This window comes from Callorhinus ursinus, unplaced genomic scaffold (assembly GCF_003265705.2).
Source record: "Callorhinus ursinus isolate GAN/ISIS: 27379988/994484 unplaced genomic scaffold, GSC_fseal_2.0 scaffold24, whole genome shotgun sequence".
NCBI lineage: Eukaryota > Metazoa > Chordata > Mammalia > Carnivora > Otariidae > Callorhinus > Callorhinus ursinus.
Window position 1 is genome coordinate 1908667 of NW_027397086.1, and position 17547 is coordinate 1926213.

Sequence of the window (17547 nt, forward strand, 5' to 3'; positions counted from 1 at the left end):
TCCCAGAGTCCTGGGTTCGAGCTCCACATCGCTCCGCATCAGGTTCCCTGATCAGCAGGAGGCCTGCTTCTCCCTCTCTCACTCCCACTCCCCCTGCTTGTGTTCCTGCTCTCACTATCTCTCTCTGTCAAATAAATAAATAAAATCTTTAAAAAAAAATGAGAATCCTAATATTCTGCAAAATGCTAGAATCTAAAATGGGGTTCTTTGGAATTCAAGTTTTATTAGTGCAACTATTTTATGGTAATCAAATCACTTTGGATTGATTCCAAGGCAGATTTATCCCACCATGAAGACAACAATTTAAGCAATATTTTGCTCAAAAAAAAGAGCTAAGCTGTGAGCTCATTGGGGGCTAAAACTATGTCTTATGTCTGATCCATCTTTGTATATCTAGGACCAAGTCCTGTATACAGCCACTCATTATTGATTAATGATTGGGTTGGCTGAGCCAATAACCTAATTCTACTGTTAAGCAAATGGTTTTATAGGGAAGTTCCATGGGCCCTGTTCTCTAAGGATACTAACAGACAGCTATTATTGGAGGGGTCACTGGGATTCCACTTTGTGATGCTTAGTCTTTGACGAGATTCTGGAGATATTAGATTTATGTAAGTACCAGCCTCACTGACCTCATTCATGAGTTCTTCTTAGTCTGGCCTTCTGGACCAAACACCTGCTCTCTTCATATTTTCACTCATACGCATTTCTAACTGGTATAATTCCACCAATCCAAAACTGCAGTTATCACTTTGAAAATTTTGTTATGAGGGAGCCTGGGTGGCTCAGTCGGTTAAGCGACTGCCTTCAGCTCAGGTCATGATCCTGGAGTCCCGGGATTGAGTCCCGCATCGGGCTCCCTGCTTGGCGGGGAGTCTGCTTCTCCCTCTGACCCTCCCCCCATCATGTGCGCTCTCTCTCTCTCTCTCTCTCTCTCTCATTCTCAGTCTCTCAAAATAAATAAATAAATCTTTGAAAATTTTGTTATGAAGGGGCACCTGGATGGCTCAGTCAGTTAATCGTCTGCCTTTGGCTCAGATGGTGATCCCAGGGTCCTGGGATGGAGTCCTGCATCGGGCTCCTTGCTCAGTCGGGAGCCTGCTTCTCCCTCTGCCTGCCGCTTCCCCCTGCTTGTGAGTGCTCTCTTTCTGATAAATAAAATTTAAAAAAATAATAAAAATAAAAAATAAAAGACATATCACTTTGTTTAACCAGGAGATCTCCCTCTTTTTTCCCTTATTTATTATTAAATCCTGGCTTTTTAAAGACATCGCTTAATAGGACTGTCAAGGACCTGAATTACTATGTGAACTAGATATACTGACTTTAGTTCTTGTGGGTTTGAGTGGGCAAGTCAGATAGGTTTTCCTGTATCTAAGTCTCTTCCCTTCCTTACAGGGAGAAGATAACCAGCCATTTATGTCTGTGTGAGCCAGCTTCCTCTCACTTCTTCCTTCCTTCCGCATTTCTTCTCTTTCCTTGGGAAACTGTGGAGATCAATTAATCATAAATAATTATTCTGTCATCATGTACATACCCAAGAAATACATAGTACAGATAAACAGTCCATAATTTCCATAAGAAAGAGAAAAAAATTAAACTATTTGTGCTTCTACTTTTTCCTTGCTGAACTAACGCAAAAGAAAAAGTTTAAGTGTGAGTTTGGGTAACAGTCTTGGTTCCTATACTCAGAGCTTGGTATATCCAAGAGTCTTAAAAATCTTTTTGGATATATGACCATAAAAGATCTATTTATATTAAAATTTTGTTATATTCCTGACAGTTAGATGATTCTTTGGACTATAAAGAAGAGTTAAGTTTAAATTAGCTTAAAAATAACTTCATGCTTCCTCCTGATTTTATTATGATATAAAAATGTTACTGCAATAATTAATGCAAGACTTAGATTTAATTTCTCATGATTTAAACCTTCTAAATTAATAATAATAATAGTAATTCTAAGGGTTCAGTAAGATCTCACTGTTCCCACAAATTGTTTAAAATTACAAAACTATAGAACTGTATTTAATTAAAAGAACTTATAATATCTTTTAAAAATTATTTAATCTAATAAATTCTTATGTTTCAAATTATAAATATTTGATGGGTTGACCTAAATTTTAATTTCCAGATGTTGAGGTCAACTTAAAGATCTCTTAAACTAATAATAAATTGAGTTAATTAATAATCCTTGGAAATATGGACAGTTTCTAATTAAAGGAAAAGATCCAAACACTGGGAACCACATATAGTTTTAAATTACCCTTCCTCCTTATTTTTTTTTTAAGATTTTATTTTTAAGTAATCTCTACACCCAACGTGGGGCTTGAATTCATAGCCCCAAGATCAAGAGTCATATGCTCCACCGACTGAGCCAGAGGTTCCTCCTCCTTACTTTTTACTTTTATTTTTTTTAGAAGGGGGGGTAGGGGGAGAGAGACAGAGGGAGGAGGGAGAAAGAATCTTAACCAGGCTCCATGCCCAGTGCAGAGCCCAACGAGGGGCTTGATCCCACAACCCCAAGATCATGACCCGAGCCGAAATCAAGAGTTGGATGCTTAACTGACTGAGCCACCCAGGCGCCCCCTCCTCCTTACTTTTATATATAAAATACCCATAGATTAACTGAATGTGTAAATTTCTCTAAATGATGCTAGATCCATGCTTATTTTACCATCTTAAAATTTGTTAAAGTGACATAAAATGTATGCTCATGGAAAAAAATTGCTAGACAGTTCCTGATTTCCTGTCTTCGAGGTTTCTAAAAACTTTTAACTTTAAAGTTGGTACTTAATATAAATGGTGACAAAGAAACAAGAATATGTGCATAACACAATAAATGTGGTTTGTCTAATATTTTCATTAAGGAAAATGTTAGTTTATTAAGATGATAAATCAATATAATCTATACATTATTTTATTTAATGTGCTGATACAATTAGTTATATTTTACAACTAGTTAAAAGCTTTATTCTTATCATCAGTTATCTATTTCTATTATATTGATCTAGTATACATACCTAGTATATTGATTAAATCAAAAGTTAATAAATGATAAGAGAAAACAAAAGACAAATTTGAGGGTAAATTATTAATGGTAAATATAAAGGGTCTGAGGAAAACAAACTCTGCCTATAGACGGTGAATTTGGAGGAAATAATGAATTGTATTTAAAAATCATGGCAATGGGCGCCTGGGTGGCTCAGTCCGTTAAGCGGCTGCCTTCGGCTCAGGTCATGATCCCGGAGTCCCGGGATCGAGTCCCACATCGGGCTCCCTGCTCAGCAGGGAGTCTGCTTCTCCCTCTGACCCTCTCCCCTCTCGTGCTCTCTATCTCTCATTCTCTCTCTCTCAAATAAATAAATAAAATCTTTAAAAAAAAATAAATAAAAAAAATAAAAATAAAATAAAAATCATGGCAATGTTGGCTCAATGTTAATAAATTTATTCATAAAGAAAAGGACTTATAAATCTCTTACTGAAAATAGTTAGATGGATAACAGGCAAAAAAGAAAATGCAAATTTGGGTTATCTTTCTGTAAAGTGACCAAGTTATTCCACTGCCAGATAACAGATTCCTTTCCTTTTTATCATCAAAATATTATGTTGACTGTCTGAATTTTCTGGCATACTCAGGAATCATTTTGAAAAAAGTCCTTTTTTAAAGTTCCTGTAATCATTTTATTTATTGTTGCGCGTTTCCAAATTATTGCCTTTAGCAATTTCTTGTTTTTGGATACTCTGATTTATGTCATATATACAGAGAGAGTAGGAACATGCATTTAAAAACACACAGTATTTCTGACTTGGCAAATCAGAAAAGTGAAGCCAGAAAACTGAATGCCAAAGAGAGTGGGTAATCCTAGAAGAGAGAGAGAGATGGGGTGATCTCCAAGCTCCCTACACTCATATTTCTAACTGACCTTTGAACTACTCACGCTCATGCATGGGACAGACCCAAAACAGCTCAGCTAAAGACAAAAGATGTAAGACATGGGAGCTGCCCCCTGAGAAACAAGTTTGTAATTCAAACCCAGCCAAGAAAATTACCTGATAAGAGAAAGAAAACAACAATTATTGCAGAAAAATAACAGAACCTAGGATTTCTACAAGTTGACATTCTTAATATCCAGGATACAATTCAAAATTACTCAACATACAAAGAATCAAGAAAATGGACCAAGCCTACCCTGCTGATGAACCAATATGTTGGAATAAACACAGATTTTTTAAAAGCCATTATAAATAACTCAGTGAAGATAATAAAACATGTTTTCAATGAATACAAACTAAGCAAGGAAATAAGAAATCTCAGTAGAGAAATAGAAACAAAAAAAATCAAATATAAATTCTAGAATTAAAGAAATACAATTGTTGGAATAAAAAAATCCACTGGATGACTTAATGGCTGAATGGACAAAGAAGAGGAAGTGTATGTAAATTTCAAGAAAGATGAACAGAAATTTTCCAAGGTGGGGGTGCCTGGGTTGGCTCTGTCAGTAAAGCATGAGACTCTTGATCTTGGGGTTGTGAATTTGAGCCCCATGTTGGGTATAGAGATTACTTACAAATAAAATCTTTGGGGCGCCTAGGTGGCTCAGTTGTTAAGCGTCTGCCTTCAGCTCAGGTCATGGTCCCAGGGTCCTGGGATCGAGCCCCGCATTGGGCTCCCTGCTCGGCGGGGAGCCTGCTTCTCCCTCTCCCACTCCCCCTGCTTGTGTTCCCTCTCTCGTTGTGTCTCTCTCTCAAATAAATAAAATCTTTAAAAAAAATAAAAATAAAATCTTTACTTTTTTTTTTTAAAGATTTTATTTATTTATTTAATTGACAGAGAAAGCAAGAGAGAGACAGCGTGAGGGGGAACACAAGTAGGGGGAATGGGAGAGGGAGAAGCAGGCTTCCGGCTGAGCAGGGAGCCTGATGTGGGGCTCGATCCCAGGACCCCAGGATCATGACCTGAGCCGACGGTAGTTGCTTAACCAACTGAGCTACCCAGGCGCCCCACTTTTTTTTTTTTAAAGAAATTATGCAAAGTGGAGAACAGAAAGGATTGGGGGGAAAAAGAACAGAGACCTGGACACTTGTTAGATGAAGTCAAATGGTCTACCACGTGTAACTGGAATACCAAAAGGACAGAAGATAGAGAATGGGGTAGGAAAAAAACTGAAGTAAGGGCCCCAATCTGCATAAACTTGGTGAACTACAGAAATTTGAAGATGCAAGATGCTAAATGAACACAAGGAGAAACAAAGTAGCCAGCAAGTCACAATCAAACACTTGAAACAAAAAATAAAGAGCAAATCTTGAAAACAGCAAGAGAAAAAAACATACTGAATTGAGGGGAACAAGGACATAGCCAAAAGAGAGGGGAACAATATCTTAAAAAAGGCCAAAAGAAAAAAACAAACACCTGTCAACTCAGAATTTATATCTAGAGAAAATATTTTTCAAGAATGAAGGCAGAGGAAAGACATTTTTAGATAAAAGAAAGAAAATCTATCACCAGCAGACCTGTGCTAGAAGACATATTAAAAGTTCTTTATGCTGCAGGGAAATTGTATCAGAGGGAAACTAAAATACTAAGAAAAGAATGGTGAGCTTCAGAAATGGTAAATGCAAGAGACTCCTTTTTTTAACTTTTTGGCTTTTTCCTTCAAATTTATTTTAAAACTACATGGCTGTCTGGGGCACCTGGGTGGCTCAGTCGGTTGAGTGTCTGGCACTTGGTTTTGGCTCAGATAGTGATCTCAGGGATGTGAGATCAGGCCCTGTGTCCAAGGGCTCTGAGCTTGACAGCGAATCTGCTTGGGATTCTTTCCCTTTCTCTCTCCCTCTGTCCCTCCCCCAGCTCAGCTCACACACACACACTCTCTCTCTCTAAAATAAATAAATAAAAATCTTTAAAAAAGTTTAAAAAGTAAAAATACATGACTGTTTTAAAGCAGCTCTTTTTTTTTTTAAGGTTGGGGGCAGAGGGAGAGGGAGGCAGAGAATCCCAAGTAGGCTCCACACCCAGCGTGGACCCCTATGCGGGGCTTGATCTCACAATCCTGAGATCATAACCTGAGCAGAAATCGAGAGTCAGATGCTCAGTCCACTGAGTCACCTAGGTACCCCTTTAAGCAACTCTTATATAACACTGGTGGTGTTTTAATGCATGTAGATGAAACACATGTAATAAGTACAACTTAAAGGACAAGAAAGAAATGAAAGGTATAAATTTCAGTATTTCTATATTTAACATGAAATAGCACAATATTAATTATAGATGGATGGGGATAGTTGATGTATATCCATAAGGTAATAGCTAAAAAGGATAATGAAGCAAAGCTAAAAAACTAAAAGGAAAATTAAAAGAGAAGTCTAAAAATTATTCAAATATTTCAAGTAAGGGTAGAAAGGAAAACCAGAAAAACAAAAAGCAGAGAAAACAAGTAACAACAAAATCAAATGGTAGACCAAAATCCAATCATATCAGTAATAACATTTAACATTAACAGACTAAACATTCCTTTTGAAAAGCAAAGATTGTCAGAATGGATTAAAAACCAAAACCCAAAAACCAATGTTATGCTGTTTGCAAGAGATAAACTTTAAATGTAAAGGCAGAGGTAAATTGAAAGAAGACAGAAAAAGATATAACATGAAAGGATAGGCAAAAAAGACTGAATAATCATATTAATATCAAGTAAAATAGACTTCAAAACAAAATGCATTATCAGAAGTAATAAAAGAAAAATTATCATAAACATGTATGCACCTAATAACAGATTCAAAAATACATGAAACCAAACTGACACAATTAAAGAAAGATAATTCTACAGTAGCAATTGGAGATTTTAACACCATCAACTGATAGAACTAGACAAAAAAAATTCAGCAAACACACAGAAGATATGAATCACCTTGACTTAATAATATTTATAAAACTCTACCCAAGAAAAAAGGATACACATTCTTTTCAAGGTGTATTTTATATGGTATATTTACTAAGACAGATCTCTCTTGATAAATAGAACAAGATCTATATCTATATCTATATCTATCTATATACTTTAAAGATTTTATTTATTTATTTGAGAGAGAGAGAGCATGAGCAGGAGGAGGGGGAGGGAGAAGCAGACCCCTGTTGAGCAAGTAGCTCAATGTGGGGCTTGATCCCAGGACTCTGGGATCATGACCTGAGCTAAAGGCAGACGCTTAAGCAACTGAGCCACCTAGGTGCCCCAAGATCAATATATTTAAAAAGAGTAAAATTATATAGGGCATGTTCTTTGACTACAATGTAATCAAACTAGAAATCAACACCAACAAGATAACCAAAAACTCCTAGTATTTGGAAATTAAACAACATGCTTCTAAATAATCATTGTTTCAAAGAAGGAATCACAGAGAAATAAAATATTTTGAACTGAATAATAATGAAAATTTAACTTATCAAAACTTGTGAGACACAGGAAAAAGTAGTGTCTAGAGGGAAATTTATAGCTTTAAGTATCTATACATATGTAAATAGCTATATACATGACAATCTATGAAATGAACAAACCCCTTGAAAGATGCACATTACCAAAACTACGTAAGAACTAGAAAACTTAAACAGCCCAATATCTATGAAAGAGAATGTATACTTAAAAACCTTCCCCACAAAGAAGTCTCCAGGCCCAGGTGGTTTCACTGGTAATTCAAACATTTAAGAAAGAAATAATATCAATCTTTCAGAAAACTGCAGAGGAAACACTTCCAAACTTATTTCATGAAGCCAGTATTACCCTGATGCCAAAACCAAACAAAGATATAACAAGAAAAAGGAACTACAGATCAATATCCCTCATAAACATAGGTGTGAAAATCCTTAACAAAATGTTATATAGCAAGTCTAATAATACACAAAAATATATCATATCAGATGGAGTTTATCTTGAGAATGCAAAGTTAAACATTTGAAAATCAATGTAATTCACCGTATTAGAAGAATAAGGGGGAAAAATCATATGATCATTTAAGTAGATGCAGAAAAAGCCTCTGACTAAATTTGATATCACTTTCATGATAAAAACTATCAGTAAACTCTGAGGGTTGCTGGAGGGGAGGTGAGTGAGGGGATGGGGTAATTGGGTGATGGGCATTAAAGAGGACACTTGATGCCACGTGCACTGGGTGTTATATGTAACTGACGAATCACTAAACTCTACTTTGAACCTAATAATAGACTATATGTTAACTAACTATAATTTAAATTAAAAAAAACAAAACAAAACACCTCTCAGTAAATTAGGAAGAGAAGAGAATTTCCTCATCCTCATTAAGGGCATATATGAAAGCCCTACCACTAACCTATATGTAATAGTGAAAGGCTCAACGTTTTCTAGCTAAAATCAAGACTAAGGCAAGGATGTCCAATTTTATGGCTTCTATTTAATATTGTACTAGAAGTCCTAGTAATGCAGTAAGGTAAGAAAAAGAAATAAAGGAGCGCTTGGGTGGCTCAGTCATTAAGTGTCTGCCTTTGGCTCAGGTCATGGTCCCAGGGTCCTGGGATCAAGCCCTGCGTTGGGCTCTCTGCTCCGCAGGAAGCCTGCTTCTCTCTCTCCTACTCCCCCTGCTTGTGTTCCCTCTCTCGCTGTCTCTCTCTCTCTGTCAAATAAATAAATAAAATCTTAAAAAAAAAAAAAAAGGAAAGAAAAGGCATGACTGTCCTTATTTGTGAATGTCACAGTCTTTTATTTAAGGACAGAAAAATATACGTTCTCTTCAAAGGCATGGTATATTTACTTAGAAATATCCTAAGAAATAAGACAAGATCAATATATTTAAAAAGATTGAAATAATACAGGGTATGTTCTTTAAGTATAATGGAATCAAATTAGAAGTCAGTACCAAAAAGAGAGTAACAACAACAACAAAAACAACATTCCAAGTATGTGAAGTATTTGGAGGAAACCCTGAGCAACCCACATAAAAAAGCTAGTAGAAATAATAAGTGAATTTAGCAAACTGCAGGATATAAGTTCAGTAGACAAAAGTCATTTTTATTTCTAAACATTAGCAATAAAAAGAAAGATAAATTTAAAACCAATGCTATTTACAATATCATTAAAAATGCTTAGGGGAGGGGGTGGGGGGATGCATGAGCCTGGTGATGGGTATTAAAGAGGGCACGTTCTGCGTGGAGCACTGGGTGTTATGCACAAACAATGAATCATGGAACACTACATCAAATACTAATGATGTAATGTATGGTGATTAACATAACAATAAAAAATTTAAAAAAATGCTTAGTTATACATTAATGAAAGATGTGTAAATCCTGTACGCTGAAAATTATAAAACATTTAAAAGGAGGGTGTTATTCGAAAACAATGAATCGCGGATCACTGCATCAAAAACTAATGACGTATTGTATGGTGACTAACATAAAATAATAAAATAATATTAGAAGGAAAAAAAGAAAACAAAAAAAACATTTAAAAGGAAAATTAGAAAAGACCTGTTACATGGAGAGACATACTACATTCATGGACTGTAGAATACTGATTCCCCATGAAGCCAATATTAATATGGCAATCCCCTCAGACTGACAACAGATGTAAGGCAATCCCAATAAAAGTCTTAGCAGGCTTTTCTGAAGAAATTGACAAGCTAATTTTAAAATTGATATGAATAGGCAAAGACCCAGAATAGCCAAACAATTTTGAAAAGAACAATAAAATTGGAAGACTTGCCTGAAAACACATTATAAAACTACAGTAACCAAGATAGTATGACATTGGTAGAAGAATAGACATGTATCAGTAGCCCAGAAGAGTCCATATGTACATCCATATTTACATGAGCAAAACCCAAAGAAATCAATACCAACACATATGCTAGTCAAACTTCTAAAAACTAAAGACAAAGAAAAAAATCTTGAAGACGAAGAGAGAGAAATGATACTTACCTATAGGGGGAAAACAATTTGAATGACAGTAAATTTCTCATCAGAAACTACTGAGGCCAGGGGCGCCTGGGTGGCTCAGTCGGGTTAAGGGTCTGACTCTTGATTTGGGCTCAAATCATGACCTCAGGGTGGTGAGATCAAACCCTGCACTGAGCTTCATGCTCCATCCTTGAGATTCTCTCTCTACCTCTCCCTCTGGCCCTCCCCACTGCACACACATGTGTGCTCTCTCGCTCTCTCTGAAATAAATAAATCTTTAAAAAAGAAAAGAAAAGAAACTACAGAGGCCAAAAGGGAATGGAACAACTTTTCATGTGCTGGAAGAAGAAAACAGGCAACCCAGAATCCTATATCCACCAAAAGTATCCTTAAGGAATAAAGAGAAAACCAAAATATTATCAGATGGAGGAAACCAAGAGAATCAGTGGACAACAGACCTACACTAAAAGAACACCTAGGGGTGCCTGGGTGGCTCAGGTCATGATCCCAGGGTCCTGGGATCTAGCCCTGCATCGATCGGGTCCCGTGCTCAGAGGGGAGTCTGCTTCTCCCTCTCCCTCCCCCCGGCTCATGCACGCATGCGCTCTCTCTCCCAAATAATTTTTTTTAAAGATTTTATTTATTTATTTGACAGAGAGAGAGAGACACAGTGAGAGAGGGAACACAAGCAGGGGGAGTGGGAGAGGGAGAAACAGGCCTCCTGCTGAGCAGGGAGCCCGACGCAGGGCTCAATCCCAGGAACCCTGGGATCATGACCCAAGCCGAAGGCAGACGCTTAATGAATGAGTCATCCAGGTGCCCCTAAATAATTTTTTTTTAAAGAAATAAAAGCATATGTGCACACAGTGATGAGTACAAAAATGTTCACAGCTGCACTATTCATAATAGTCCCCAAACTGCAAGCAACACATGTTAATCACTGGTAAATTGGTAAGCAAATTGTGCTTTATCCATATCATGGAACATTACTTAGCAAAGAAAGGAAAGAAGATATTAGTACATATATATGACAACGTGAATGAATCTCAAAAGATTATGCTAAGTGGAAGAAGTCAAAGAGTCTATGATTTCTGTATGACTCCATTTATATGAATTTCTTGAAAAGGTGAACTACAGAGACATAAAGTCTATGGGTGATTTTCTGGGGCCAGTCGTTGAAAAGGACACAGGAAAACCTTTAGTGGTGAGGAAACTGTTCTATAATCCCAACTGTGATAGAGGTTACATGATTATACAACAAAATTCATCGAAATGCACACTTAAAAATAGGTGGATTTTATTACATGTAAATAATACCTTAATTTTTAAATAATTACTTTAAATAAATCACCCAACCCAAGCCCTAATATTCTATAAACATCCTCCCCTGACTCTGTCAAGTTAGTGTTCAGTGTTCTCCACTACATGCTTTCCTTCCTCGACAAGTTGTCGGACATGGAGCACATTAAGGAAATAAATTCCCAAATCTCAACCTCCCTGTGCCACTTCCCTATGCCAAACCTGCCCAAGAGGATGCACCTGCAGCCTTCCCAGTAATTCTCTCCGACGCCCTACTGTGGTCACCCTCCACGCACTTTGCTAAAGTAAAGCTTATGCTCACTTACACTAAACCTCACTATGGAGCACTACTTATGGGTACGGACACCTCTGGAGGACAACCACAGCTACAAACACTGGCGACAGTGAAGCCTTCTTTCCTCGTGGCACCTTAAACCCCCAGTCTTATGACTCTCCAGTTTTATCCATGTTTCTATTGACGGTGAAGCATGGGGTTCAAAGAGGGGTCCCTGGGGTCACTCTGAATTCATGTATGTCACAGAGTGGGGTGTAAAGACAGTTTGTATAACCACCTTGCTTCTTCGCCACCCCCCTTCATAATCTTAAAGAACTCGTTGTTCCTGTGGGAAGATGCCTGCGGAACAAAGTCAAGAGTTAGTAGGGAATACCGAAGGGACAAGTGCTTTCTTTCATGCAGGTAACAAACCATGGCAGAGAGCTGTGGAATTTCCAAGAAACAGATACGAATGCTGGCCAACACCAATCTCATAGCCTGCCTCCTGCGTATTTTCACTGTTCTCAGTAGTGAGGAGCTTGGCAATCATTCTCCATTTGCCAAAGGATTCTTAGATATTGTAAATCCATATTTAATTTTTACTTGGGCATAAGTCTCCTTCTCCTTGTTACTTATCTACCTTTTCTGATGATTGGAATAACATACTTAGCAGTTTTAGATGAACTTAATAGGAAAATGTTACAGATTCCACTGCAAGCAATGACTTTGAAACATTCATTTACCTTTTGTAAGCCCCACACTTCATATTGGGTTCAATGTTTTCTCTGCCTTTTATTAATGATGCCTACAAAGGAAATTAAATCGTACTCTCAGAAGCAGAACATCCACTATGATATACAGATGTAGGATAAAATGTTTTAAAAGTGCAACCTAGAAAGAGATTTCTTAAATATTCAAGAAGCCAGGAGAAAAAGGTCTGGTAGATATTCAACAAATAGGAGTGGTTACTCCTGAAGGGATATCAAGAGAAAGAGACATTTACTTATTTTAAAATAATGAGCAAATCCTTACCTTTGTAATAAAACCAACTACAACCAAAAGTATTCATCAGAATAAGAATTAAAAGCTAATCATTTGTTTACTGGAAGCTGTATCAGTTTTGTCCTGCTAAAGAAATTAAAATCAAAGAGGAGGGAAAAGAGGAGAAAAAGGAACAGGCACCTGGTCTAATCTCCTGATGCAGTGTCTAGGCTTGAGAACAGGCCCCTGGTTCCTGGCAACAGACATCTGCACCTGGAATCACAAACACATCAGTTCTGGGAGCGGAAGAATATCCTGTGTTCTTTTACTGCCAAAATATTCCTATATGGAAAATGCCTGGACTAACTGTCAAGCGCAAACAATAAAGAACTTGGCAACAAAGAGTTAAATGTTAACCAGCGTGTTGTTGAATGTTTTGTGTGCAGTCACCACCTAATACTTAATATATGGACTTAACGTATGTAAAGCATTGAGAGCAGTGCCTGATACAGTTAAGACTAACGCAAGTTTGCTATTATCATCATTATACTGCACTCTAGGTTAAAAGTGTCTCACTGGTTCATCCATTCAGGAAGTTTCTACTAAACACCTACTATATGCAAGGTAATCTGATGTGTGCTAGGATTTGATAAAGCATAACATGGGCAAGATCTCTATGCTAAGGAAGCTTGCAGTCCAGGAGCAGAGGGGTACTGAACAAAGTTTCACATTAATTAATGTATGATTATAAACGGAGATACATTCTCCAAAGATAAGAACAAATCCCATAGGAGAATATAACAAAAATGAAAGTTTATATATAAAAAGTTCCTAACAAGCAGGGGTGCCTCGGTGGCTCAGTCGGTTAAGCGGCTGCCTTCGGTTCAGGTCATCATCCCAGGGTCCTAGGATCGAGTCCTGCAATGGGCTCCCTGCTCAGTGGGGAGTCTGCTTCTCCCTCTCCCTCCGCTGCTCCCCCTGCTTGTGCTCTCTCTCTCTCTCTCTCTCTCCAAATAAAAGATTTTGGAGAGAGAGAGAGAGGGAGAGAAAGAGCACAAGCAGGGGGAGGGGCAGAGGGTAGAGGGAGAAGCAGGCTCCCGGCTGCGTAAGGAGCTCGATGTGGGACTTGATCCCAGGACTCTGGGATCGTGACCTGAGCTGAAGGCAGACGCTTAACCGACTGGGCCACCCAGGCGCCCTTAAAAAAGTTCTTAATGAGCAGCGTATGTTTTATAAATTCCTACTTTTAAAAGGTTCTCTCATTAAAAATATGTTTAATAACGTAATACAAACTTGTTTTAGAAAAGTCAGAGTTGAAACTACTAATATCTTAAAAAAAAAGAAACCACTAATATCTTATTTTCTATTTCTATGCAGTTTTTGTTAAAATTTGATTTTAATATAGTGGTATTATACCCAAAATAGAAATTTATATCCCACTTGGGGCACTTGGGTGGCTCAGTCAGTTAAGCATCTGACTCTTGGTTTCAGCTGGGGTCCTGGTCTCATGGGTTGTGGGGTTGAGCCCCACGTGGGGCTCCTCGCACAGTGGGGGGTCTGCTTAAAAGATTCTCTCCCTCTGCCCCTCCCGCCCTGATATACTTGTGCTCTCTAAAAATAAATAATCTTTTTTTTTCTTTTGAAGATTTTATTTATTTATTTGACAGAGAGAGACATAGTGAGAGAGGGAACACAAGCAGAGGGACCGGCAGAGGGAGAAGCAGGCTTCCCACGGAGCAGGGAGCCCGATGTGGGGCTCGATCCCAGGACCCTGGGATCATGACCCAAGCCGAAGGCAGACGTCTAACGACTGAGCCACCCAGGCACCCCTAAATGAATCTTAAAAAAAAAAAGAAACTAATATTCCACTTAAAAATATACTGATTACTTAATATACTGATTATTTAATTAGTCCAGCTCTGGCTTCTTGTTAAGAATTTTTCCTGTTTACAAAGTGAAAAACACTTATTCCCTAATTTATCTGGTCTTCTCAGTTGAAATTTCTAAACATCAGAGTCCCTTAAGGGAGAATATACCTAAACCACAAAGGAATCTGGTCGGTTTTACACAATGAAGGTACCAAATTGAACCCTAAAACTACTGAATACCGTAATCCATGGATCACGTCTGAACACAACTCTGTTCACACGTGCAGTAACTTTGCGCAGAATGCTCTAGTCTGTCAGGCTCGTGCACTTGTGATATCGTTGGGAAAACATTTTTAAAAACAAGAGCAAAGGAACAGCTACAGGAACAGACTACCCTGAAACCACTTCCAGGAACAGGGTTTGTTTAAACAAAACGAATTAAGTGAAACCAGCTGCATTAAGGGTCGATGCCATCTGAAGGGGAATTCTCAAACCACCCACTTCATAGGATCTTCCTGTTGCTATAAATGACATATTTAGTGGCCCACTAGCTATAGGGCAGCCTGGCAAGGAGCAGGTCGCCACTGAACAAAAGGCCCAGCCGGTACAGGTGGGTGCCCACAGAAACCTGGGCCCCGCCAGCCAGCGCACAGCGTTCTGCTTCCACACCACTCATAGGACGAAGTGCTGAGGAAATGTGAAGGCAGCCCCTGTATCGGGGGGGTGCCAGCAGAGAGGGGCCCACAGTCAGGAGTAATCAGCTTATCCTGCCAGAGGGTCAGTTGATGCTTTCCCACAAACTGACAACAACAAAAAACGCCACTAATGAAATATAGGCTCTGGGAAACTCTAAAATGCACACTTTTTGTCCTGCCTGAAAACCAAAACAGACCTCAAGGAAAATGGAGCCTGAATAATAATAGCTAAGGTTTCATGACTTGAAATCATCTTCCTTAGGTTATAACAAAAAGCATAAGAAAGAGCTTGCTCCTCTGAAGACTTACTAGCAGCAACAGAGCAGAGATGCCTCCGAGAAGTCATGTGACCCAGCCAGCAAGGATCACCAGTTCGGTTTCCCCATGTACCCCCAGCACAGCCAGTAGGACCGTAACCAAACAATGCAGTTGAGAAACGTGGCCCTTAATCATTTTATTTTGGAAACCAATTAGGGGATGATGAAGAAAGAAAAAACAGTGATTCATCTGTTTTGATGAAATCTGGCCTTCAGACGACAGCACAGGCCAGGAAATAGACATATTTGTATGGCCTAAGGTATCTTAAACTTGGCCTTTAAAAAAAGTTTCTTCCCAAGCTCACAAAATGAACATATGAGCTTGTTTATGTACTCAACTATGACATATTCTGCTAACTGTACGGATGTAAGCTCACCGGTAAAAGGAAAAAAAAAAAGTCTACATATATGACCTAAGGGCAGTCACAAACTTTGCAGTCTGAAGCACTAAAATCAACAAGACAGCAGCATACCATGACCTCCTTTGTCATCTATAGGCTAATAATGGTGGTGTAGGTTTGAAACTGCCCTCGTTTGCTGAGTTCATCTGCCTCTTTAAAAGCAGGCAGGGGCGCCTGGGTGGCTCAGTCGTTAAGCGTCTGCCTTCGGCTCGGGTCATGATTCCAGGGTCCTGGGATCGAGCCCCGCATTGGGCTCCCTGCTCCGCGGGAAGCCTGCTTCTCCCTCTCCCACTCCCCCTGCTTGTGTTCCCTCTCTGGCTGTGTCTCTCTGTGAAATAGGTAAATAAAATCTTTAAAAAAAAAAAAAAAAGCAGGCAAAGCTTAGTTCTAAAATTCAAGCCAAAGTGTGCCTTCACAACACAGCTTATATGGACTCAAGCTGTTTCTCAGAATAGTCGGAAACTTCTAGAGTGAGTGGAGAGGGTAATACCAACAATGTCTTGAAAAGTATAAAGAACATTCCAATGACAGAAATCCTGATTAGCAGGGATACCACCAGGCAAAAATTCATGATCATCTGGGCCCGGGGTTAGACTTCACAATAACTATGGAGAAGAAAGGGGGTGGATGCTAAGTAACTGAAGGAGTTAAGGAAATGCGCAACAAAATAAATCTGTGGAAAACGCTTTTGAAGAAATTCATCAGTATGGACAGGGATACTAAAAATAAGCAAATTTCATGTGATCCTTGGTGGCTGATTAAAAAGTGTTCCCTATGTCAGTTACAACTAAAAAAAGAAAAAAAAACAGTGATAGTCCTTAGCACCCTTTGTAAGGCATTACTATGGAGAGGAAAGATGGGATTAGTGGAGAGCGTAAGACGAGAAAGCAGAGAGAAGCCATGAGGTCTAGTACCAGGACTCTGCCACTTCCCACCTTCATATCAGAGGCAAGTCACTCGGCCCCTCCACGCCCTACAACCTTCCACACATCTGGATAGTACCTGCCATCTCGGAGGATACCAAATGAGATGATGGAACAGCACCACTGTTGCTGAGCACAACTATGTAAGCAGAGGTATAATATTATCTGATCTCCTAAAATATCCTGCTCAATCTTCTTCACACATCTTAACCCCTCCCTGAGCTGAGTACACCACTCCCTGTACCGTCCAGGGCCGCCACATCGGAAATCGTGTTTCATGGGGCTACTGTTTGTCACAGAGGAAGAGGTAAAACTGGAGGACTGGGAAATAAAGAAACTCTTGGAGAACCAATGGGGGCAGGAAGGATCTGAGGGAAAGTGGAAAGGAAAAAAAAGAGAGAGAGAGAGAGAGAATGAAGAGAACAAGCAGAGAGATGCAAGCTGTCGAGTCCCTGGCAAGCTGCAGAGGTTTCCTGGACTTGTGGCCTTGGGCTACCATGTGGCCTCTTGAAAGTCAGAAACTGAAGTTCTCAATCTGAGCAACCAACTCAGCGTCAGGAGAAAGGAACAATGACACATTAGCAATGAAGGACTTAGAACAAATTCCCAGAGGCCGTGAAGACTCAGCTTAAGTGATGCTGTGTTCTGGCAAAAATGTAGGGCTTATCTCAGAAGGGAACCCCCGGGCACCCTCTATCTACTTCCGAAATAGAAATGCTGTTCTGTTTTCAACTTTTTATTTCTTACTCCCATTCTGTCTGGCTCAAAGATGATCTGGGCTGACGTCCAAGCTTGATCCTAAACCAACTGGGGTCTTTAGGCAAGTTTATCTACCTCTCTGGGTCTATGCAATGTCTTCTTAAATTTTAA

General features: G+C 38.9%; 1 protein-coding gene and 1 long non-coding RNA gene across 2 annotated transcripts in view; one reads left to right on the forward strand and one right to left on the reverse strand.

The window, feature by feature from the left end:
• ABL1 (ABL proto-oncogene 1, non-receptor tyrosine kinase) overlaps positions 1–17547 on the reverse strand; it is a 142671-nt gene that overhangs the window by 62353 nt on the left and 62771 nt on the right. The gene's annotated exons all lie outside the window — the stretch shown is intronic.
• Positions 1–17547, forward strand: part of LOC141374943 (uncharacterized) — a 40469-nt gene that overhangs the window by 16149 nt on the left and 6773 nt on the right. The window lies entirely within an intron of this gene.